The sequence below is a fragment of the Hemiscyllium ocellatum genome, chromosome 1 (assembly GCF_020745735.1).
Source record: "Hemiscyllium ocellatum isolate sHemOce1 chromosome 1, sHemOce1.pat.X.cur, whole genome shotgun sequence".
NCBI lineage: Eukaryota > Metazoa > Chordata > Chondrichthyes > Orectolobiformes > Hemiscylliidae > Hemiscyllium > Hemiscyllium ocellatum.
This window is the reverse complement of record NC_083401.1, coordinates 132347395-132372991: the sequence shown is the minus strand read 5'-3', so window position 1 is coordinate 132372991 and position 25597 is coordinate 132347395. Positions and strand designations below refer to the sequence as shown.

Here is a 25597-nt window from a genome sequence, read left to right as displayed (position 1 = left end):
AACTTCAGGCAAAATTCCTTTAGGTTAGAAAGTAGCCAATGTAACTTCTTTGCAAAAAGGGAAGTAAACTACAGGCTAGTTAGCTTAATATCTACCAGGTAAAATGTTAGAAGCTATTATTAAAGATATTATAACTGGGCCTTTGGATAAATTCAAGACAGTCAGCCAGAATCAACATGGAATTGTCAAAGGGAAATCATTTTTAACTAATTTATTGGATTTCTGAAGCTCTAACTTGTGTTGTCGATAAAGTGGAAACCAATATATTACATTTAGATTTACAGAAGGCATTTGATATGGTGCCAAATCAAAAGGCTTTGCAGAAAATAAAAGATCATGGTTGGGGAGGGTTAGACTTCTAGGTATAGAAGCAGAATTAGGCCCATTGAGTCTGTTCCACCATTCTATGATGGTTGCTATGTTTCTGAAGCCCATTCTCTTACCATCTCCCCATAACTCTTGATACCCTCACTATTCAATAACCTGTTTAGCTCTATCTTAAATAAATTCAATGAATTGGCCTTCCGAGACAATGAATTGCACAGATTCACCACACTCTGGCTGAAGAAATGCCTCCTCATCTCAGTTCCAAGAATCATACCTTCACTGTGAGACTATTCCCTCGGGGCCTATTCTCTCCTACTAATGGAAACATTTTTGCCATGTACACTCTGTCCAGCCTTCTCACTGTTCTGCAAGTTCCAACTGGGTGACTCCTCGTCCTTTTAAACTCCAAGTACAGACGCAGAGTCCTCAATTGCTCCTCATAAGACCAGCCCTTCATGCCCACAATCATTCTTGTAAACCTGCTCTGGACCCCTTCTAGCACCAGTGCATCCTTCCTTAGATACAGGGCTAAAAAACTGCTCACAATATCCCAATTATGATCTGACTAGAGTTGCATATAATCTTAGCAGTTCATCTCTGCTCTTGTATTCTAGAGCTGTTAAAATGAATGCTAACATGCATTTGCCTTCCTAATTGCCAGTTTCAGTTCAACCTACATGTTAACTTTAAGAGAATTCTGAACTAGACACCTAAATCCCTATGTGCTTCAAATTAATGGAGCTTTCGCCAGTTTAGAACGTACATCGCTATTCTTCCCACTTCTCACATCGTATTCTATGTGCAACGTCTTTGCTCACTCTCCAAGCCTGTCCAAGTCCTTCTGCTGCCTCGTTTTCTCAACACTACCTGTCCCTCCATCTATTTGTGTCATTTTACACATTGTTTTCTGTTAGCCAGCCAGAGTTGGAATAAACAGGGTTTTTTTCAAGCTGACAAAATGTCACGAGCGGTATGCCACAGGAGCTGGTGCCTCAACCCTTCATAATTTATTTACTGGATTTGGATGAAGGGACTGAAGGCATGGTAGCTGAATTTGATGACACAAAGATAGGTAGGAAAGTGACATTTTAAGTAGACATAAAGAGCCTACAAAGAAATAAATATAGATAAAATGAGTGAGCAAAGATCTGGTAAACGAGGTGCAACATAGGAAGGTATGAAATTGTCCATTTTAGCAGAAATCGAAACCATATACAATCTTAATAGTGAGTCGTTGAAGAACTTGGAGAGGCAGAGAGATCTGGATGTCCTAGAGCAAGAATGAGGTTGCCCATTTAAGACAGATAAAGGAAAGTGCTTCTCTAAACACAGGGCTGAGACACTTTTGAATGCCCTTCTTCAAAAGGCAGTGGATGCAGAATTTTAATTTTTTAAGACAGATAGACTGTAGATTACCAAAGGGAGGAAAGAATAATGCAGGTATAGAGGAATATAGAGTTGGGATTAAAATGACCTTACTGAATGGCAGAGCAGGCCAAAATGCCCAAGGGGCTATTCATTTTCCTTGTTCATATGTACGGATTAAAACTCTCATTCCCTTATAACCCTTTTTACTCTGTCATGTAGGAAGTTTATGGACAGAGGGGAAGATTGGAAAGATAGTTCAATATATTTTTTTTCCCCAAGTTCTGTTATTGAGACACACTTTATGACTCTTCTGTGGTCAGCACACTGCATTAGTCATCTTTCTCCAGATGCTGCCACTGCTTGTTAAGAGACACAGGTGGTTGATTCCCTTATCAGTTAAAAGTCACAGCTTACAATAATTGTTGCAGGAAATTTAAGCTTCTTTTCTTCAGGTTTATAGTGAAGTTTAACTGTAGATAACACAGAAACTGCTCCCAAGCTGTGGAAGAACTGCACACATCTGTAAGTTGTTCCCATCTCAAAGCTGCTCAATTATTGTTTTTGGCAAGCAAGAATGCCTCTGTCATTGATAACTGATCACTAGCTCATAGACCAATTTGGTGTTGACATGACTTGAATCTGAACACGTTTTCAGCTTCAAAACATCTAACTTAAAAAAAAAATCAATGAATGCTTATTTAAACAGTTGCTTATACAATATTTGGCAAGGATGTCAAGCTACTTGTTTTACGAACACTGACTTTACAACAGCTCACACTTTAATTAAAGGCCACAGTTTTTAAAAACAAAAAGATATGGCCTTTTACACCCGTTCAGCTTTTATTATGAGGGAGGTGGATCAATTCTGAGGTATGTTATATCGTGGTAAAATGACAAGATATAAAGTGAAATGCTTCTGTTTCACTTGATTTGCACTAGAATCATTGTATATTTTGTATTGCCGCACTTTAGATTAGAGTTTTCTTTCTCAAAACTAACCCACAAAATCAAAGAAATTACATTGAAGAGAAAACAGCATTTCTCAGGAGGCAACAGTTTCCTCCAAGGACAGATTGTACAGAATGGGAAGGTCCCTTTATGAACTATTTGTGCTTTGTCAGTGTCCTACTGAAAAGCAGTAGTTGGCAGTGGTTTCTCAAATAAGTTACAATACAAGCTTGTATTGTTTTCTCAAAAAATCTTGTATTACAATTTATAGGAAAATTCTATCAAAACTGTAACTATTTAGCATTTTATAGTATTGTGCCACTGTTTCCTATTTGCTAAAAACTGTAAATTTAGTGAAGTAAACTGGGATGACTTTCCATTGAATGAGTCACAAAACATTCCCAAACATTTTTAAATCACTTTATATTCTTTTGTGCTGTAACTCATAGGTAAGGCATAAAGAAAGTGGCTTCCTTTACAATCATTACCAACCTGCTTTATATTTGGCATGATAGCTTGACAGCACTAGAGAGGAGTTCTTTTTTCATATTTCCTTCAAATGAGAAGCTCCAAGCTCAACACAGCATTGTCCATGACAACAGACCTGCAACCAACAAGTGTCTAAGAAAGCAGGTCACAAATCAGCACACTATCCATCTGAGGTTACATGTGTATTGTTGTTTCACTTTGCTCTTTTCCAGTTTCCCAAGACCTAGAAATCATGCCAGAGTTCATTATGATACACTTTTGGACAAAACAGCAGGTTGTGCAGTTTACAGATTAATTTGGGCAAAATCATTATAATCCCCTAACATACACGCTTAAGTTATAATGAGGTGTACAGGCAAAAACTAATAAACGCTTCTATTTACCATAAACAAAAGAAGCAAAAGCAAATTCCTTGTTTCAGAGCCATCAGAAATTAATTATATACCACACTAGATAGAGATCCAATATTAGCACATATTTCAATTGAAGCCAATGACTTAACATTTTGCTTCAAAAATACAATGAAGTGGCAAATGAAATATTTTAATCATACAAAATTTTACTTAATACAATATTTTATTGAAAATAAATCAAGCATCAAATATCAAATTTGATCTGAGCATAGCTCTCACTGAATTCTGAACATGTCAATATACTTCATTTGAAACAGCATGCTTCACTAACAATAAATGCACTAATCTCAGACCAGAAGATGTCACATTGGGTTACAGTTAACCATATCTTGTTTGTGCTGCCAGACTCAAAGCAAGTTTGCCGGTTACGTAAAACTCGGTAGCTACGTGTAAACTGGATGTTAAAGTATATATTAAATGTAGACAGTACAGATACAAATATCATTTACTGTCTCAAGTTAATAAAGCAGCCTGGAGGCTCATGACACTGAGCATTTATTTTAAATTAAGCTCACTATTGCATTTCATGTAATAAAACCAAAGCAATTTCACACAACCTCTCCCAGGTGATTTCATACTACTCCAGAGTCAAGTTGGGACCAACTTTGCAGAGTCAGAAAAGTGCAAATACCTAATGCACTTTGTGGTTTTTTATGTCAGTCCAAATAACATATGAGAAGAGAATGGTTCTCACTGAAAGTGATACCTTTAAGTTGGTTAACAAAACTATTTAAGTATATACAATATCGTAGATACATACAATTAGTCTGAGTTCTATACTTACGATGTTAACATTTATTTCACGTTCATAGCTGACTGATTGAAGTCACAACATTAACATTATATGGAGAGAATGGCTATCTTTATACCAGAGTGCCAGATCATAATGTTACAACCGTCTCCAAAAGGTAAGGCCTGCCTGATCTAGAATTTGTGCCATGATACAACCACACTTTCTAGAAAGAACAAATTTACATTAAATAGCACTTCTCTCGAAAACTTATTTAGAAATTAAACAATCTGCATTTCTCAGCCCACTGCCCCAGGTGATCAAGACCCTGTTGCATTCTTTACATAACTTTTGTCAGTGTCCACTATACCACCAATTTTGGTGTCATCTACAAACTTACTAACAATGCCTCCTATATTTTCATCAAAATCTTATATAAGTGACTCAGCACTAATCCTTGCAGCACATCACTAGTCACAGGCCTCCAGCTTTACTATCTTCTGTCTCCTACTATCAAGCCAATTTTGCATCCAGTGGACTAGCCCTCCATGGATCCCATGTGAAATAACCACTGTAAGCAGTCTACCATGCAGAACTTTGTCAAAGGCCTTGCTAAAGTGCATGCAGACAACATCTACCTCTCTGCCTTCATCTACCTTCTTGGTCACCTCTTCAAAAAACTCAAACTTGTGACAAGACAAACGAGGGCAGGACTTACACAGTTAATGGTAGGACCTGGGGAGTATTATTAAACAGAGACACTTAGGTTTGAAGATACTTGGTACCTTAAAAGAGGTGTTACAGATTGACAGGCTTGCGAAGGCAGGTGTTTGGCATGTTTGTCTTCAATCAGAGCACTGAGTACAGGAGTTGGGATGTCACGTCAAAGGCCACTCTTGGAGTACTGTGTACAATTTGCCCGGTTATATTAAACTGGAAAGGGTGCAAACAAGATTTACAAGGATGTTACCAAGACTAGAAGGTTTGATTTATAAGGAAAGGCTGGATAGACTGGGACTTTTTCCCCCTTGGAGCATAGAAAGCTGACATTATAGGAGGTTTATAAAAATCAGGAGGGGCATAGAAAAAGTCAATAGCTGAAGTATTTTCCCCAGGGGTGGGGGGAGGGGAAGTCAAATATTAGGGGGCACAGGTTTAAGGTGAGAACAGAAAGATTTAGAAGGGACTTCAGGGTGATGCATATATGAAATGAAATACTCAAGGAAGTGGTAGAAGCAGGTATAATGACAATATTTTAAAAGGCATTTGAACAGGAATATGGATAGAACAGGTTTAGAGGAATAATGAGCCAAACATAAGATTATTTTGGTTTAGGAAACCTGATCTACATGGACAAATTGAGCCAAAAGGACTTGTTTCCTGTTTGATTGTGGAGATTCTACGACTCTACAACTTGTTTCTTTGAATAGGATATAAAAGATAAAACATCATTACATTTGGTCCAGAAAGAACTATGACTCAAAGTAGCCTGCTTGAAGTGGAGTTAATGGATTTGTAGTAGAATACTATTTTAAACCAAATGTACCAGAGGACAAATTTGATCAGAAGTCAGGTACATTCTCAGTAAGGGTCAAAGTACAGATTTGTCCAGTTTTTGGACAAAACTATTGGGCAGGAATTTTCAGGTGGTGTGGTTTCCCACCCCAAAAGAGTCAGGGGGAAATACACATTTGTCTTTGCTAAGTGCTCCATCTGTTAATTGGAGGCAGCACTCTACCACTTGTTTTGGAGGTCATCTGACCAGCCAGAAACTCATAGTTCCAGTGGAACTACCTGGAGGAGTGCCCACAGTTGAGACTGCAACCAGTCCCAAGATTGAATGCAGGTGGAAATATAAAAAGATTGCCAGGGCCATGCAGAGGCTGAGGTTGAAGAGGTATTGCAAGTTGGAGAGAAAGAAGATCCACAATTGCAAGCACAGAGCATGTAGCAAAGCACAGATGGGACAAAAACAAACATTGGAAATGGAAGAGGTTCAGTTACGTACTACCTTTGACAAAGAAATTACGAATGTGAAAAAGAAAGTGCATTTCAGAAGTCTTGATGTGGAAATTGGCATCTAAAGGAGATGCCGATAAATAAAGTAGAAGCTAGGAATAGAGCCCTTGCAAAGGAGGGGTGGGAAACATTGTCATATCATCGTGGGATTCAAATATGTAGTATCAATTGAAAGTTTATTTTCAGTACTAAAAAGAAGAGTCAGAGATGAACCACGTAAATGAAAGCATGAGGCATAATTCATGAAATTCATGAGAGCAAGGAGCCAGGGTAAGCAGCTGTCCATCTAAAAGAAAATGAACTAGAATGAAGAGGAAAAACCAAAAGAACTGGGGATGCTGTAAATCAGAGGCAAAAACATAGATTGTTGGAAAAGTTCAGCAGGTGTGGCAGCATCTGTGGAGAAAAATCAGAGTTAATGTTTCAGGTCAAGTGACCTTTCCTCCAAACTGGAATAATGAGTGTTTAACCTTGAAAAATGTTAGTTATGGAATCAATCAATACCACAGGTTTTCTTTTATTGGAGGGGGAGAATGAAGTTGCATAAAAGGTGAGAAAAATGTGCAGCTAGGAGGAGAGGGGTCCACAGAGGAGCTGCTGGTCATGAATGAAAGATCCTACTGAAGGACAGAGATGTAGAAAGGCACTACAACCATTGAGAGTTAACTTTCAAATGAAATCCAGAAGCCAGACAAAATGTCATAAAATGTTAGCTTTCAAAAGACTATGGAACAGATCTCCCTGCTCCAACTTAGGCCACTTAATTCTTTAACCATAGTAAATACAGAAAAACATGGTCAGAATTTGTTCCTAATCCTTGGAGTCCTTCAAATTTTCAATTTACTTTTTGTTTTAGTTAACTAGGCTTCCAGATGTACTCACTTTGAAGAGCTGCACTTCTTTCCAACAGGATTTCCTTTTGAATCTTTCAGCTCAATACCTTGCATTGCTTTCCATTTCCCTCAGTCTTTGATGAACTGTTTGCTTTCACAGCCATGCCTCCCTCTGCAGAAACTGCCTTCATCTCCACTTAAGCTATGTGGGGTTGCAACTGAAGTTCCATCCTTCATGTTTTGCAGGATTACAGATATCTGTGATATACAATGTTCCTTGGACAACTGTTCTCACTGAATTCCAAGCTCCACATTGTGAACAAGTCTTTTTGATTTTAAAGGCTAAACCCAATTTCAAAGCTGAACAGAGGAAAATAAGTTTCATAAAAATATGATTTGTCAGAAATAGAAATGTCGGCTGACGATTGCGCAATATGCAATGCCATTCATGATTCCTGAAATACTGAAGCAGTCCAAGTCTGTGTGCAGCAAGATCTGGCCAATGTAATATTTGCACCACATGAGACATAGATTCTCGCTAAAAATTAAACCATCTACCCTCGACATTTAATGACATTACCATCGTCGCATCACCTACTATCAAAATCTTGCACATTACCACTGACCAGAAACTAAACTGGACCAGCTATACAAATGCTGGTGCTACAAGAACAGCTTAAAGGCCAAGAATCCTGTGGCTGTTAACTCACCTATCTCTCCAGTGTGTCAACCACCTACAAGACAATTTAGGAATATGATGGAATGCCCTCTATTTTCCTTTGAGTGCAGCTCCTGGATGCAACACTCGAAGTTTGACAGCATCCAGGACAAAGCAACCCCCTCTTGATTGCTACACCATTCACCATTTACAACACTCACTCTCTTCACACCAACACGTCGTAGTAGTAGTAGTAGTAGTAGTGTGTACTGCCTACCAGATGTACTATACTAACTCACCAAGGTTCCTGAAACAGAACCTTTGAACGCCATTACCTTTATATCTAGGAAGACAGAGCAGATGCATGGGAACACCACCAGGTACAGGTGTCCCATCCAGCCATTCACCACCCGGACTTGAAAATATATTGTGGAGGTGCCAGTGTTGGACTGGGGTAGACAAAGTTAAAAATCACAATACCAGAGTATAGCCCAATACGTTTATTTGGAAGAACAAGCTTTCGGAGAGCTGCTCTTTCATCAGGTAGCTAGTGAGGCAGGCTCACGGGACACAGAATTTAGAGTAAAAGATCAAAGTGTTTGCGATTTGGAGAAGATTTATAGCTCAGATTGTGGATCAGGTTGCAAGTTTGCTACCTGAGCTTATAGATTTGTCCTCAGACATTTCGTCACCATGCTAGATAACATAATCAGTGAGCCTCTGATGAAGTGGTGATGTTCTATCCTGTTTGCTATTTATCTGTTTTAGTCTGTTGTGGTGGGTGATATCACTTCCCGTTCTCATTCCGAGGGGTTGGTAAATGGAGTCCAAACCAAGTTTGTTTGTTAATGAAGTTAAGATTTGAATGCCAGGCCTCTAGGAATTTTCATGTGTGTCTTTGCTTAGCCTGCCCCAGGATGGATGTATTAACCCAGTCGATCTGGTGTCCCTCTTCATCTGTATGTATGGATACTAGTGATAGTTGGTCGTGTCGTTTGGTGACTAGCTGGTGTTCATGTATCTTGGTGGCTAGTTTCCTGCCCATCTGTCCAATGTAATGTTTGTTGCAGTCCTTGCAGGGTATTTTGTATATGATGTTTGTTCTGCTGGTTGTTGGCACGGGATCTTTTAAACTCATCAGGAGCTGTTTCAATGTGGTGATAAGTTTGTGGGGTTACATGATGCCTAGGGGTTAGAGTAGTCTGGTCGTTATCTCCAAGACGTTTTTAATGTATGGCAGGCTGGTTAGAGTTTCTGGGGGAGTTGTGTCTCCTTGCCCAGTCTGCCAATTTCTACAAAGCAGACCAAAACTTATCGGATACCCATTGTCCCTGAATACGTTGTACAAGTGTTTTTTTCAGCTTCTCGTAGTTCCTGGGTGCCGCAGCGTGTTGTGGCTCATTTAAGTATTAGAACAAAGCTGGTGTTGTGACTTTTAACTTTGAAAATATATTGCCAATCCTTCGGTGTCACAAGGTCAAAATCCTTAGGCTCCTAACAGCACTGTAGATGTCCATATAAGGACTGCAGTGGTTCAAAAGATCAGCACAAGGGGAAATAGAGACGGGCAATAACTGCTGATGACCAGTTTGCAAGAATACCAATAAAGGGAAAAACTGACAAAGACCTCATCAGCAGAGTGCATTGATTGCTTGGGTCATTTCCAAGGAATATGCAGCAATTAACAATGAATGATACTTAACTTCCAGACTTTTATTAGCATTTTAAACCAGGCAGGTTTATTCTGACTGGTCAGACATTCATGACAGTCATGCACTATTCATTTCTCCTCATTAATTGGTGCATTCTCCACTGGAACACCTCTATCACAGCTCACTTATCAACCAGTCAACACTCCCCTCTCAAGCAGCATAAATTATACCTTTTCCTGAATTGGTATTTTTGTGAATTGTCCTGATGAGTCTAAGACAAAAAACTTTGACAACATGTACATTTTTTCAATACTACTCAAGTTCTATACAACCAAAAGATATCTAAGTGTTTCATCGCCCCTTTGAATCTTCTAAAATCATCTTACAACTGTGCTTCTGATTAGTGACCATTTACTATTGGAAACAGTTTCTTTTCATATCAAAGTCCTTCTTTATTTTCAACACTACGATTATACTTTTTCTTTACCTTATCTGCTCTAATGGAATTTCTGCTTCTTTCTACTCTAAGTTACTCAACCCTAATAACACACTAGTATGTTGCCTCTGTATCATTACAGAAGTCTTGGTATCTTCCCTATAGTTAAATGCCCAAGGTTGCAAATAATACCCCACCTGTAGCATAACCAGTTTTATCTTAACATTTAACTTCTTCGCATTCAAACTATGAAATTTAGATTCCCAAATGTGTTTTTTTTCTTAGAACAGTAGTCTTCTCACCCTGTCCTGCTCCCTTTAAAAGCTCGCACATGTAAATCAACGTCTTTCCATTCCGTAAAACCACATTTAAAACTGCATCTCCTTGCCTTTCCTTCCAAAACTCATATCACACTTTATTACCTTCCATTTCATCTTCCACATTCACCCATCTTCACAAGACTTGCCACATTCCCTTGAAATAATTTAATACTATTTCCATGTGTGCTATAAGCCCAAGTTGCGTGCAACTTTCAAACTTTGAAATGATGTCCTTTATATCCAGGTAAAGTTCATAAATGTACATCACGGGGTGAATATTGACCAGTGAAGAACACCATTCTACACTTATCCCAAGCTAAATAATGTTTTCATCAACAGGCACTAAGTGTAGACTCTTTTAAATAGACTCAGTGATGCTCTCTTACAAGCATCAATTAACACGGTGAAGATTTTTAGATTAAGAAACCATTTGAGTACTAATCGAACCTAGTCAGATTCCACAGAATTCCTGTATAAATCAAGTTAAAAATCACACAACACCAGGTTATAGTCCAACAGGTTTAATTGGAAGCACACTAGCTTTCGGAGCGACGCTCCTTCATCAGGTGATTGTGGAGGGCTCGAACATAACAGAATTTTTAGCAAAAATTTGCAGTGTGATGTAACTGAAATTATACATTGAAAAATTGATTGTCTGTTAAGCCTTTCATCTGTTAGAATACAGTAATAGTTTCACTTCTTTCATGTGTAAATCACAAAACCATTCTTTTTAAAGTTGCATTCTCGGGCTAGCAGCAAACTCGGGCTAGCTTAAATTCTGTGTTATGTTCCAGCCCTCCACGATCAACTGATAAAGGAGCGTCACTCTGAAAGCTAGTGTGCTTCCAATTAAACCTGTTGGACTATAACCTGGTGTTGTGAGATTTTTAACTGTGTACACCCCAGTCCAAACTGGCATCTCCAAATCATGTGTAAATCAACACCTTCCTAGAAAGGACAAAATTGAGAGAACACACAGAGGCATAGAGTCATCGAGATATACTGCATGGAAACAGACCCTTCAGTCCAACTCGTTCATACCGCCCAAATATCCCAACCTAATCTAGTCTCATTTGCCAGCATTTGGCCCATGTCCCTCCAAACCCTTCCTATTCATATACCCATTCAGATGCCTTTTAAATGTTGCAATTGTACCAGCCTCCACCACTTCCTCTGGCAGCTCATTCCACACATGCACCACCCACTGCATGAAAAAGTTGCCCCTTGGATCTCTTTTATATCTTTCCCTTCTCACCCTAAACCTATGCCCTCTAGTTCTGGACTCCCCACCCCCAGGGAAAAGACTTTGCCGATTTATCCTATCCATGCCCCTATTGATTTTATAAACCTGTATAAGGTCACCCCTGAGCCTCTGACGCTTAAGGGAAAAGAGCCCCAACCTATTCAACCTCTCCATATAGCTCAGACCCTCCAACCCTGGCAACATCCTTGTAAATCTTTTCTGAACCCTTTCAAGTTTCACAACGTCCTTCTGTAAGACAACCAGAATTGCACGCAGTATTCCAAAAGTGGCCTAACCAATGTCCTGTATAGCTGCAACATGACCTCCCAACTCCTGTACTCAAAACTCTGACCAATGAAGAAAAGCATACCAAATGCTTTCTTCACTATCGTATCTACCTGCGACTCCACTTTCAAGGAGCTATGAACCTGCACTCCAAGGTCTCTTTGTTCAGCAACACTCTCTAGGACCTTACCATTAAGTGCATAAGTCCTGCTAAGATTTGCTTTTCCAAAATGCAGCACCTCACATTTATCTAAATTCAACTCCATCTGCCACTTCTCAGCCCATTGGCCCATCCTTCAAGATCCTGTAGTAATCTGAGGTAACCTTATGCTCGAAACGTCGAATTCTATATTCCTGAGATGCTGCCTGGCCTGCTGTGCTTTGACCAGCAACACATTTTCAGCTGTAACCTTCTTTGCTATCCACTACACTTTCAATTTTGGTGTCATCCTATGGCTAGCCTCTATTTAGTATTGTATTTCAACACAATCTTTTTGCTTTCACTTCATTTCTCACTTTCGTGAATGTATCTTGAGCAAAAATTTTGAATCTAATGTTAATTTAATTTTGATGCCAGCACAAATTTATGCTGTCCAGTACTGATGGAATACTAAAAAATATTCACTTGCTACACTCACTGATTTCATTTTTCTAAAATTAACTGTCAAGACTGTGGGCTGCCTCAAAATGAGGTTTAATATACAACAAAAATAAATACTAATAGGGTTTATTCACTTGTTGCTAATTAGAAAAATTAATTTCAAAGAAGTATTATAAATTTCCAATCATACTTTATTTGTGAGAAGCAACTTACATTATTAATAATTGTTTCTAAATCTAAAATTAATAAGTGGTAAGTAAAATGTCATCTACAACTGTCTCAAACAGAAATGGGGACAAAAAAAATGAAAACAGCTACAGACCAGAGATATCTTGCTTAAGATGATGTGCTATGCCCTTAGCATAGCAATCATATAAACAAAGCTTTAAATAATTTTAAAACCACTAAGTGTATTAAGGGTCCTAGAACATGAGCTGTACGTAGGCAGAGGCGGGTACTGCAGATGCTAGAGATTAGAGTCTAAATTAGTGTGATGCTGGAAAAGCACAGCAGGACAAGCAGCATCCAAGGAACGGAAAAATTATGAAGAAGGGCTTTTGCCCGAAACATCAATTTTCCTGCTCCTCGGATGCTGCCTGAACTGTTGTGCTTTTCCAGCAGCACTCTAATCATGATCCGTATTTATCCTTCTAGAGATAGACTGTTCAAATAAGATATAATTCTATAAACTTAGTTGGCATGGACCAGTTGGACTGAAAGGTCTGTTTCTATAAAACAAATGACTCCTTCAGTACTGGAACATGCATAACTGTCTACCTGGTATTCTCATTCCATCATGTTGGCAGGTCTACTGACCAGTGCTGAATGCTACTTTGTTCTGGTCAAAAATTCAGCTCTCAACTTGGCCACAATTAGACTGTTATCACAATCCCAGTAGTGACAGAAAAACTTCTGAAAATAAATTCAAATTAATAGCTGAAAGGATGACAAGTTTTCATGTTTGAAGATATTTGCTGTAATAACAGACTAAAAGCTCTTCCAACCAAACATCATTTTTTAGGAACCATTTTTTAAACTACAGAAGAAACTTTAAACCTCAAACAAATTCCTTCCTGCTTTCCAGGTTGCCCATTATTTCTGTAAGCATGTGTTCACTTTAGCATCTCTGCTCCTTTTCAGATATTTAAAGAAACTCTCGTTTACACCCAAAGGTCATTTTTTCCTGCTTTATTCCTTTTGGTCATCTTTTGTTGGCTTGTAAAACTCTCTCAGATCTCAGTCTTACCACCAATCTTTGCTACACTGCATATTTTTCTCTCAATTTAATGCTCTCCTTGACTTACTAGTTAACCATGATTATTTTTCTTTCCCTAGATTTCTCCATTAGGATATACTTTGCTGTGAATCATGAACTACTTTCTTAAATGTCTCTTCAACCACCTTATCTGCTTGACCCCTTTACCTACCCACTCCACCTGGTCACTCTTTTGTGATTATGATTATTTAAGTTTAGCACACTCAATGCTAAATTCTACCATGTTATAGTCATTGTCTTCAGGGAGATATTTAACTCAGATTATTTATTCAACCTCCGTCATTACATATTGCCAGATCTAAATAGCTTGATCTCTAGTCAGATCAACAACATATCATTCAGCCAGAGAGTGGTGAGGTGATGAAATTTTCCACCATAGAAAGAAGTTGAGCTAAAACACAATGCTTCAAGAAGCAGTTATGGTTCCAATCCAGCACTGATGAGGCCCTATAGACTGCATCCACCAATATTCTCCTTATTATTTACATCCACCCAATTACATCTTCCAATCCAAAATCATTTTTGAGATTAGACTTATTCCGTCTTGTAATAACAAAGATATCTCATCAACCTATCCTTCCTACCTGTCTTTTGAACAGTCACGTATCAGTGAATGCTTAGTTCTGAATTCTGGTCTCCTTGTTAGCATTTCCTTTAATGCTGTGTGGCTGCACAGCCACTGGGAGATTCTCTGCACAGTGATGGGTATGATGATGCATTGTTTTCTGCTTTCGAAAGCTGTGTATGGACCTCTGAGATCTGCACTGAAAAAATAATTGTGGGGGGAGGTAGTGTTTGTTGTAACTGTGCCTGTGATGGTTGTAAGATTATACTAATTAATCTCTATTGTGCTGTTAATTCATTTATTTTGCTTCAAGAGCCAGTAGCTTTGTCTTTGCACCATTTTATCTCTGTGAGCTCATTTGCTGCTATTTTTCTCCAATTGTACATTCTGCCCCACTCTGGGTATCATTATCCAAGAAGCTACCCTGCAATCTTTGTTTTGTAAGCCGACATTTCCCCTCTCCCAAAGCCTCCACCCATCTAATTAGTTTAAAGTCTTCTCCACAGCTCTGGTTATTCAATTTGCTTCAGCGTTGGTCCTAGCATGGTTTAAGTCATGTTTATCCCATCAGAATAGCTCCCTTCTACCCCAGTACTATAGCCAGTGCCCCGGAGACCGAAACCCAGTCCATCCACACCAATTTGTTCTTTTAAATCTGAACAGGAGCTTCTATCCATATTCCAGCATTGTAAATCAGAAGGATTTTCCCAGATCCTGGCAGACTATGCTGTCTACGATAAGACAGTGCATTTTTAAGAAAATAGTGTTACATTACATTATTCATTTGGACCTAAGAACTAACTGACATGATAATGCCAAGTTGCCACACTTTACAGCTGTATTTCAGCCATGTATCGAGTAACAATGGATCAGTCTATCAACCTACCAACTACACTAAGGAGCAAGTACACACAATGCAATTGCAGTATTGATTCACAATTGCAATTATCTCAAACTTAGGAACCAAGAAATGTAACAGTCCACAATCCAATTTCACAATTGCTTTCCCTGGAATGGCACATCTCAAAGTCCACTACAGCAACGTGAATCATAAGAGTCTTATATGCAGAAAGAAATGTTGGCAGGTTATCCCGGTAAGCCTTCACACTAATGGACTATTTAAAGCATATGTGGACACTTCTCAGGCCTTTTTGGAGACTATCTAGCCAGTGCCAGCATATAGGTTGCTGTCCAAGCACAAACACTTTCTTCCTTTTATTTAATCTGTAGCAATCAAACCACCCAGACCGGCTGCCAGGCAGACAAACATGTCAAATACTTCCTTCATTCTAACCTGAATTAACAGCATAGTCCCAAATCATAAATTTATAAACCTCATTGTTAAAAGAATGTTTCTTGAAAGTCAATTTAAATTTTGTTTCTAATCACATCAATAAACAGCCGAACACATTTATAATACAGGATTGGCTGTGAATCTCGAGATCCTAGCTGTCATGTTCCACTACAAGCCATGCATCCAGACCACGTTGCTTCACTACTGCTACAAAATTGACATCCACGTCAAAATGCAGACAATTTTCTGCTAAGTCCTATCCACACGAAGCTGGACAAATCAAACAAGCCAATTAGAAGACGAGTCTACACTTATTTATCAACAATGTGATGAAGGCATCGCTCTCCAAGAAATAATCTAACACGTTCCCTTGATATTCAATGGTATTATCATCACAGAACTCTCCATCAACCACCTCCTCAGGGTTACTACTGATCACAATCTGAACTGGTCCAGCCATTTACATACTAGGATTACAAAGAATGATTAGTAGTTAGGAATTCTGCAAGGAATAACTCACTTTCTGATTACTCAAAGTCTGAAATAGCTACAAGGCACAAGTCAGGAGTGTGATGGAATACAACTTGCCTGGATGCGTGCAGTTCAACTACACTCTAAAAGGTCGACACCATCCAAAACAAAGCAGCCCTCTTGATTGACGTCCCATCCGTCGTCTTCAACAATCACTCCCTCCAACACCAAAGTACAATGGCAGCAGTCTGTTCCATCTACAAGCTGCACTACAGCAACTCAACAAGGCCACTTTGATAACATCGTCTAAACCTGTGATCGTGAAACCTAGAACAAGAGTAGCAGATGCATGGAAACCATATCATCTCAACACTATTCTAACTTGGAATTAAACCACCATTCCTCGATGTGGCCGGCTCAAAGCTCACTTCCTAACAATGCTGTCAGTCTTTCTGCACTACGTGGGTTTCAGCAAAATGAGTCAACTCATCAGCACCTTTAGTTTGAGATGGACATTTTCTCAAGGGTAATTAGAGATGGACATTAATGCTGGCAGAACCAGCAATGTGACATTCCACATTTGTTTTTTAAAAAGCCAGCAGTGCCAACTGGCACATGCATATTTTGCTCACCATTGCTAAATAAAAGGCTGTGACTGGATCATCCATGTCCAAAATTCATTACTGCCTGGACTCCAGACTTCCAGAGCGGAGGTTCACTCTCCATGCTAGCAAAGCAGCATATAGCAACATAGGAAAAAAATCAATAGGAAATAACCAGTTAGATTAATTTCTGGAACAAAGCGAGTCTGTTGTCTGGCACAGGATAACTATCTTTGCCAAGAGGAACTCATGCGGCTTTGTCCTGAGGCTGTGGTTCAAGTCTTCAGCTATCAGAACGGCCATCAATCCGTCTCCGCCTCAAGGAGAAAAAGTGGGGCAATGTACTGAATGTTGAATACAACGTAATTTGTAATTCCTCAGACAATAAAGCACCTCAGTTTCATTTGCAGCAAGCCTAAACAGTGTTCAGCTTTGAACTGATCAGTGAAAAGTAGCATTTCTTCTAGATAAATGTGATAAAATGACCCTCCTCAACAAGAAAAAGCCTAAATACTTTCTCTTGACATTTAAAGGCATTACCATAATCAAGTCTCTTAACAACAATATCTTTAGGATTATTATTGATTAACAACTCAGCTGGACCAGTTATATAAATGCCACGGCTACAGGAACATGTCACAGATTAGTACTTCCGAAACTTAAGACATAAAAGTTGTCACAACCAGTAATTGAGACAGAGATGTATGACAGGATAAATGATCTGTAAGCCAAGGAGGGTGGCAGAACTCTAAAGCAGTCGCTGCTGCCATGAAGCTTATATCTCCAAAACTACATGTCGCACTGGAGTCTACTTCTACACTTAGGGTAGGCCTGGGCCTGGTATTTTACAGCTAGTGACTCGCTTTCACGCTCACTAAAATTTCTTCTCGGGTAACAAGTCAGAAATGTGTTGGAATACACATATCCCCTTGATGAACCAAAGATAAAATCAAGAACAACAAAGTGGAACCATTTGACAGGCCTTTGAAGCGTAAGGTTCAAACAATTTAGCTATGATAAAACTGTTTATTGGATACACTGCAGAAACAATCAACATTCCTTATACTAACCAGCCCACATGCTCCACTCACATAGTAAAAACGTTGGTTTTCTCCTCAAATGTGTATTCTTGCAAAATGCCCTGATGACTGCAAAATAAAAAGCTTCACAAAACATCTTTTTCTGTTATATCAACTGACTAGTCATCTAAATCGCAATTGCTTGTGTCATGCACTAAGCTTCAACCACATGGAGGTCCTGGGCCTCCTTCACCGCCACTCCCTCACCACCAGACACCTGGAGGAAGAACGCCTCATCTTCCGCCTCGGAACACTTCAACCCCAGGGCATCAATGTGGACTTAACAGTTTCCTCATTTCCCCTTCCCCCACCTCACCCTAGTTCCAAACTTCCAGCTCAGCACTGTCCCCATGACTTGTCCAGACTTGTCCTACCTGCCTATCTCCTTTTCTACCTATCCACTCCACCCTCTCCTCCCTGACCTATCACCTTCATCCCCCTCCCCCACTCTATGCTACTTTCTCCCCACCCCCACCCTCCTTTAGCTTATCTCTCCACACTTCAGGCTCACTGCCTTTATTCCTGATGAAGCGCTTTTGCCCGAAACGTCGATTTTGCTACTCCTTGGATACTGCCTGAACTGCTGTGCTCTTCCAGTACCACTAATCCAGAATCTGGTTTCCAGCATCTGCAGTCATTGTTTTTACCACTCAGCACTCCTGGCCTACAATGACTCTGCAAATAGCTATTCAATTGTAAGTGCTACTTGCATTTTCAAATCCTTCCAGTGTCACAATAACATCCTCCAGATTCGCAATCTTAACCCTTCACGAACTAGACATTAACCAAAACTTCTGACATTTTTGGTTTATCCTCATTGACAAGGCTTTATCCTCCTTATAAAAACTGAAAGAACTGTGTATGTCCTCCTTCTGCCTGTTTCAAGCCTGATTTTGCTGACAAATCTTCCGCTACCCCCCCCCTTTTTCAGGATTTCAAAGTGAGTGTTCCCTCCATAATGCTTTGTTCTACTCTTCAGTCACGCCTCACATCCCCTTCTTTTCCTGTAGCACCTTTACCTACGAGAGTGTAAGATGCAGTAATTGTCACCTATTCCCTTCTCACTGTTCAAGGACTCAAGCACACTTTCCAAGTGAAACAATGATTTATTTGCATTATTTTAATTTAGTCTACTGCATTTATCCCATCTTCCATTCTGCTCACTTTCTAACTATTCTTCAAAGCATAAGGTAGAGATGTAACGTCATTGACTATAACCAGATTTTCCAATGGACAGTCAGTCAGTCATTATGTCAGCATAAGTGCGAGTTATGTACAGGGCTGTTGAGGATCCCCACCATGACAGACTCTGAAGGAATTCCCTGGGAAGTTTAGAATTCCGCTGTGCCTAGAACACACTGAATGAATGTCTCCAGTTAAATGAGAGGATGGTGAATCGCTGATTAAACTCCCTCTTCCTCAACTGTGAACTAAGTGCTCTGGATTATGAGCACTTACAGAACCATAGAGCCCACAGAAACAGGCCCATTGGTTCAATTAGTCCATGCCGACCAGATATTCTACATTAATCTCAATGACTACTGCCACTGGGCGGTAGTCATTGAGACATGCTGCATGAGCATTCTTCAGCACAGGGATGATGTTGGCCCTCTTGAAACAGGCAGGGAGAGTGGCCTATTGCAGGGAGAAGTTAAAGATGTCCGAGAAGACCTCTGCCAGTTGATCGGCGTGTGCTCTGAGTGAATGGCCTGGTACACTGTTCTGGTCCCATCACTTTCCTTGGATTCACACAAAGGAAAACTGATCTGACCTCTGATGCACTGACTGTTGGGATAGGTTCATCATGACTTGTTGGAATAGGTGTTACCTCGCCCAAATTCTGCTCAAAGCGAACTTCCAAACTTCATTCAACAAAATTTTATTCACCTGAATTTATTATAGACATAAGGCAGAACAATCAGTTTTTGTCCTTACACAAGTTGCAAGTGGCAAATGCAAAAATCTGCAGATGCTGGAAATTTGAAATAAAAACAAAAGTCATGGAAATACTCAGCAATTTAGCCAACATCCATGCAAAGAAAAGTTGATGTTTTAGGTCAATGACATTTCATCAGAACGGAAGACAGAAAGAAACATAGAACATAGAATGTTACAGCGCAGTACAAGCCCTTTGGCCCTCAATGTTGCGCCAACCTGTGAAATTAATCTGATGCCCATGTAACCTACACTGTTCCATTATTATCCATGTCTATGTCCAATGCCCATTTAAAATGCTGTTGCAGGCAGGCTGTTCCACATCCCTACTACTGAGTAAAGAAACTAACCCTGATACCTGTCCTAAATCTATCACACCTCAATTTAAAGCAACATCCCTTTGCTAGCTCTCATTGTCCACCCTATCTAACCCTCTGACTATCTTATATGTCCCGATCAAGTCTCCTCTCAATTTTCTTCTCTCCAATGGAAACATCCTCAGTTCCCTCAGCCTTTCCTTGTAAGACCTTCCTTCCATACCAAGCAACATCCCAGTAAATCTTCTCTGAACCCTTTTCAAAGCTTCCACACCCTTCCTATAATGCAGTGACCAGAGCCACACGCAATACTCCAGGTGGGACTTTACCATTGTCTTGTACAGCTGAAGCATGACCTCATGGCTCAGAAACTCAATCCCCTGACCAATAAATGCTAACAAACCATATGCCTTCTTGACAACCCTATCAACTTGGGTGGCAACTTTCAGGGATTTATGCATTTGGACATAGATCTCTCTGTTCAACTATGCTGCCAAGAATTTTACCATTAGCCCAGTACTTTGCATTCCTGTTACTTCTTCCAAAGTGAACTACCTCACACTCTTCCTACTTCTCAGTCCAGCTTTGCATCCTATCTACATCTCTCTGTAACCCACATCCTTTGACACTATCCCCAACTCTAAGTGGGCGGCACGGTGGCACAGTGGTTAGCACTGCTGCCTCACAGAGCCAGAGACCCGAGTTCAATTCCCACCTCAGGCAACTGTCTGTGCGGAGTGTGCACATTCTCCCAGTGTATGCGTGGGTTTCCTCCGAGTGCTCTGATCCAAACTGCTAAGTTACCTACAGTCTCGAAGCTCCTTATTTTGTGCAATTGCCTAACATGTGGAACCTTACCAAACGCCTTACTGAAGTGTATAGACACCACATCAACTGCTTTACCTTCACCCACCTATTTTGTCACCTTCTTGAAGAACTCAAAGTTAGTGAGGCATAACCTAACCTTCACAAAAGCTTGTTGACTATCCCTAATCAAATTATTCATTTCCAATTGATTATAAATCTTCTCTTATAATCTTTTCCAACACCTTACCCACAACCAAAGTAAGGCTCACTGGCCTATAATTACCAAAAAAAAACAAAATTTACTATCCTACTGTATTCTGGCACTACTCCGGTCTTCGCCCTCTTGAGATCTTTTCTGGCTAACTTAACTCAAGCCCCCTAATTGTGCCTTCACGCTTCATCCTCACATAAGCTTTCTTTTTCCTCTTGACAAGAGCTTCAACTTTTTTTAGTAAACCATGGCTCCCTCTCTCAATAAATATATACCTATCAGGTAGGGAAGTAGCTGTCATGGATATGCAATAGCTGTTCCTTGAATAAGCTCAACATTTCAAGTGTGTCCACCCCTTGCAGTTTCCTTCCCCATTTTATGCATCCTAAATCTTACATAATCGCATCATAATTGCATTTCCCCAAGCAATATCACTTTCCTTGTGGTATATCCTCTCCCTGCACATTGCTAACGTAAACATAACTGAATTATGGTCACTGCTGTCAAAGTGCTCACCTACCTCAAATCTAGCACCTGGCCAGGTTCATTCCCCAGTCCCAATCCAGTATGGCATCGCCCCTTGTAGGCCTGTCTATGTACTGTGACAGAAACCTCTCCTGCACATATTGAACAAAAACTGAGCCATCTAAAAGTACTTAAAACTATTTTATTCCCAGTTAATATTGGGAAAGTTCAAGTCCCCCTGTTATTCTCACTCCTACTGAAAATCATCTTTACTATCCTTTCCTCTACATATAAAAACATTTAAGCTAGCATTAGGGAGGGTATCTCAAGACAACCAAAAGATGACAGGTGTTCCTTGACCTTGCAATGACAATCATTGAGGCACTTAGTCAAGTCGTAACTCAGTTTAAGTTTGCCCTCTCCAATGCAGACACCACATCATAAATAGTATGCTAAAGTAGTATAAGCAAATTGATGGTTTTTTTTTTGGGGGGGGGGGGAGAGAAGAGAGGAAGGGTTAGGACTTTGGATGGTGAGAAGGGCAAAAATGCAAACAGGTGTTGCACACCCTGCATTTGCATGAAAAGCTGGTGCAGGGTCAGGAACGGATGGTACGGGTGACCAAGGATTGCAACAGGGTATCACAAACTGAGTGGTTCCTTCAGAATATTGGAAGAGGCAGCAACATCCATTTTACTTGGCTAAAATGCAGACAATGGTCTCATTTAATCGGGCTAGTGGGGTGGTGGGTGAGAATGAAGGAAGCTTTTAAGATTCTGGAAGGGCAAGGGTGGGAATAGAAGTGCATGTAGACATAGAAAGACCCTAGTAACCATACGGAGGAGGAATCCTCAGAAGAAAGTGAAAGGTGGTCAGATCAGAAACACTGGAACAGAAGATTGTATCAGAGATTCAAAGTTACTATTTGCTGATCAAACTTGCCTTGATCCACTAAAGTGTTTTTTGAAACAAACTGAGCTAACAATTATTATAAAACAATTAAATATGAAAACAATTTTGTCAAAACAAAACTGCTAAACCATTAAAAAGTACATTAAAGAACTGCCCAACATTCTAATGTAGAACTAGTCATTACCACATAGCTAAAGGTTCTACACATTAATCCTATACATGAAATATTATAACTTCTACTTAATAAGAACACAATATTGCAATTGGAATTCTAGAAATAAAACAATGAAAATTGTTTTAAAAAGTCTGATGTTTTCTCTTCTTTACCCAGGTGATATTTACACATAAATCAGTCTGACAACCTTCCACTGAAATGCCGTGTAAAACAGCAGGGCTCAAATCAATCAAATACCAGTTATTTATAAGATCATTTAAATCTCACGTCAACAGAGAGACTTAAATACCAAGCACCTTCTACACTGATTACTATTTTAATTATGGTATAAGTATCTACATTTAATTGAACAATAAAATAACAATGACTATTCCAACCTAAAAAAGACAATGCATAGATCAACATGCCATTAATGTTGCCCTGATCTAAATGTCTAATTCAATATCCACGGTAAAGAAATAGATAGCCACTGAAACTGATGATACTTAAGTGAATTCACATGCATGAAACTAACGCTGAAGACAACATGCAAAGATCTTGTTCCAACTGATTTGATTCAATTTAAGAAAAGTACTGCAGTAATATGACTGTTGAAACAAAAATAGAAAATGCTAGACACATATAGCAGATCTTACAGCATCCCCGGGAAGAAAAACAGAGATACCATTAACTATTAATGAGCAGTAAGTTCATTGATTGGTGATCACTATCAATTTGACTATGTGTTATAGGTTGCTTTCAGATTGAAGGTAAATAGGGGAATTATTTACAAACCAGTGTGAAACTTTTAAAAATCAAATTTAAAACTAAGTAATTAGAGATACCAGGCCAGGCCAGGCAACGTGTTGTACTTGCATGACGTGGGCCTCATTGCGGTTCATAGTGACCACATCTGCAGGCAGTTTTGGTTGCTTCAGAAAGTCTGGCTCACAGCTGATGAATTGCAGCCTGAGCTTTGAATTCTGCGACAACTCATGCAGAGAGACAGTTACCTGTAAACATTTACAGGAAGGAGTCACACTACCTCAAATTTGGTCCGTGGTCAGGGACAGGAGGGTGCGACTCCAAGCAAGACAGGTATAGGGATCCAGGACATAATGCTGAAGGAGCCTCAGGCCTTGAGCTTGTCCAGCACGTTTGAGATTCTTGCTCCCCGTGTGGAAGGAAGTGTGGGCTGCAGGGAGCATGAGAAAACTGACATTAGCCACATAGTACAGGGTAACATTCAAGACGAGGGAGAAAATAGAAAGGCAGCTGTAATCAGGACCAATAGGGTCAGGGGAACAGATACTGTTCTGTGGCCAGGATCAAGTCCCAAAGGCTTTGTTGCTTGCCTGATGCTCACGTTCAGGGTCTCTCATTTGGGCAGCAGAGGAATTTGGAGTGGGCATGGAAATTATCCAGTCATCACGATGCACATAGTTATCAATAACATAAACAGGAAGAGGAAAGAGGAAAGAGGCTCTGCTGAGGGAACTTGAGTAGAGACTAAATTAAATAGCAGAACCAAAAAGGTAATCTCTGAATTATTACCTTAGCCACTAGCAAATTGGCACAGGGTCAGCAGATTAAAGATGATAAAAGCGAGGCTCAAAAGATTGGTGAGAGAGAAACATGTTCATATTCATGGGACACTGACATCAGTACTAAGGAAGGAGGGAGCTGCTCTCATAGGAGATGAGCCACCTGAATCATGCTGGGACAGAGTTGCTGTGAATCAATTACCAAGGATGTAGATAGGGCTTTAAACTAAGGTATGTGTGCACATGGGGTCAGGGCTGGTGTGTTAGGGGGGTAATGTTGCATGGAAAATTATAGAAAAAAGTTGGGGGGACAGCAGACTTTAATGAAAGAGAACAAGTAACAGCACAAAATATGGGAAAGCTAAGAATTTAACTTCAGGCACAGCAGATAAGAGGACAACGATGAGAATGGTGGCAGTCAACATCAAACTGAGTGTGTTGTACTTAAATACACACAGTATACAGAGGTAAATGAGCTTGGAGCATGTTTGAAATTTGTGGGTAGGGTGTTGTAGATATCAGAGAGAGACAGCTGCAAGAGGCTCATGGCTGGAAATTAAACATCCAAAGATACACATTCCATCAAAAGGACAGGCAGATGGGACAGGTTGCCTTGTGAATAAGAAATTAAATTAAATTGATAGCAAGTAGTAATATAGCGTCAGATGGCATAGTATTCCTATGGGTAGAGCTGAGAAACCTTAAAGAAAAAAATGACCCTAATGGAAGCTGTGTACAGGTCTTCTAGCAGAAGTCAGGATATGGGAAAGAAAACAAATCAGGAGACATAAAAGGCATGAATTACAACAATCATGGGGGACTTCAATATGCATGTGGACTGGGAAAATCAGGTTGGTAGCAGAACTCAAGAAAAGAAATTCATGAAATGTTTACAAGATCGGCTTTTTGGAGCAGCTTGTAGTAGAGCTGAAGGAACCAACAATTCTGGATTCAGCATATGGATGAAACAGCCTTGATTAGGCAGCTGAAAGTGAAGGAACTCCTAGGGACTACTGCTCAGAGTATGATAGAATTCATCCTGGAGTTTGAGAGAAAATTGAATCAGATGTAACTGTATTGCAATTGAGTAAAAGATAACTACAAAAATGTGAGGGAGGAGCTGCCAAAGTTCATTAGAAGTCTAGCAAGGAAGACATTGGCACAGCAATGGCACGAGTTTGTGGGGATAATTCCACAGACACAGCAGTGATTCACCCCAGGGAAGAAGAAACATCTTAAGGCAACTGCAGCTGACAATGCAAGTCAGGGACAGAACAAAAGCACAATCTGAGAAGCCAGGCAATTGGGGACACAGAATAACTAAAATAGCAATATGCAGGAAGATGATGAACTGTGAGAGCAAGTTAGCTACTAATATGAAAGAAGACTGCAAACTTGTTTCAGATATTTACAATGCTAGAACGAGGCAACAATGGACATTGGACCCTGGAAAACGAGGCTCGGGAAGTAAATATAAGGAATAAAAGAAATGGTGGAGAAGCCGAGTAGGTATCTTGCATCAGTTTTCATAGAGCAAAACACCAGTGATGTACCAGAACATCAAGACAGTCAGAAGAAAGAGTTGAGTACAGTGGCCATCACAGAGAGGGTACTGAGGAAGTTGGAAGGTCCAAAGGCAAATA

At 39.8% G+C, this 25597-nt stretch overlaps 1 protein-coding gene across 6 annotated transcripts in view; it reads right to left on the bottom strand.

Moving 5' to 3' along the window:
• Positions 1-25597, bottom strand: part of wdfy3 (WD repeat and FYVE domain containing 3) — a 400898-nt gene that overhangs the window by 342273 nt on the left and 33028 nt on the right. The window contains exon 1 of one of the 6 annotated variants that reach the window (XM_060826098.1): positions 23456-23537. The exons of the other annotated variants lie outside the window; for them this stretch is intronic. The gene's annotated coding sequence lies outside the window, so the exon portion shown is untranslated. Of the gene's footprint in view, positions 1-23455; positions 23538-25597 lie in introns of those variants that run through there. 6 annotated transcript variants of the gene reach the window in all.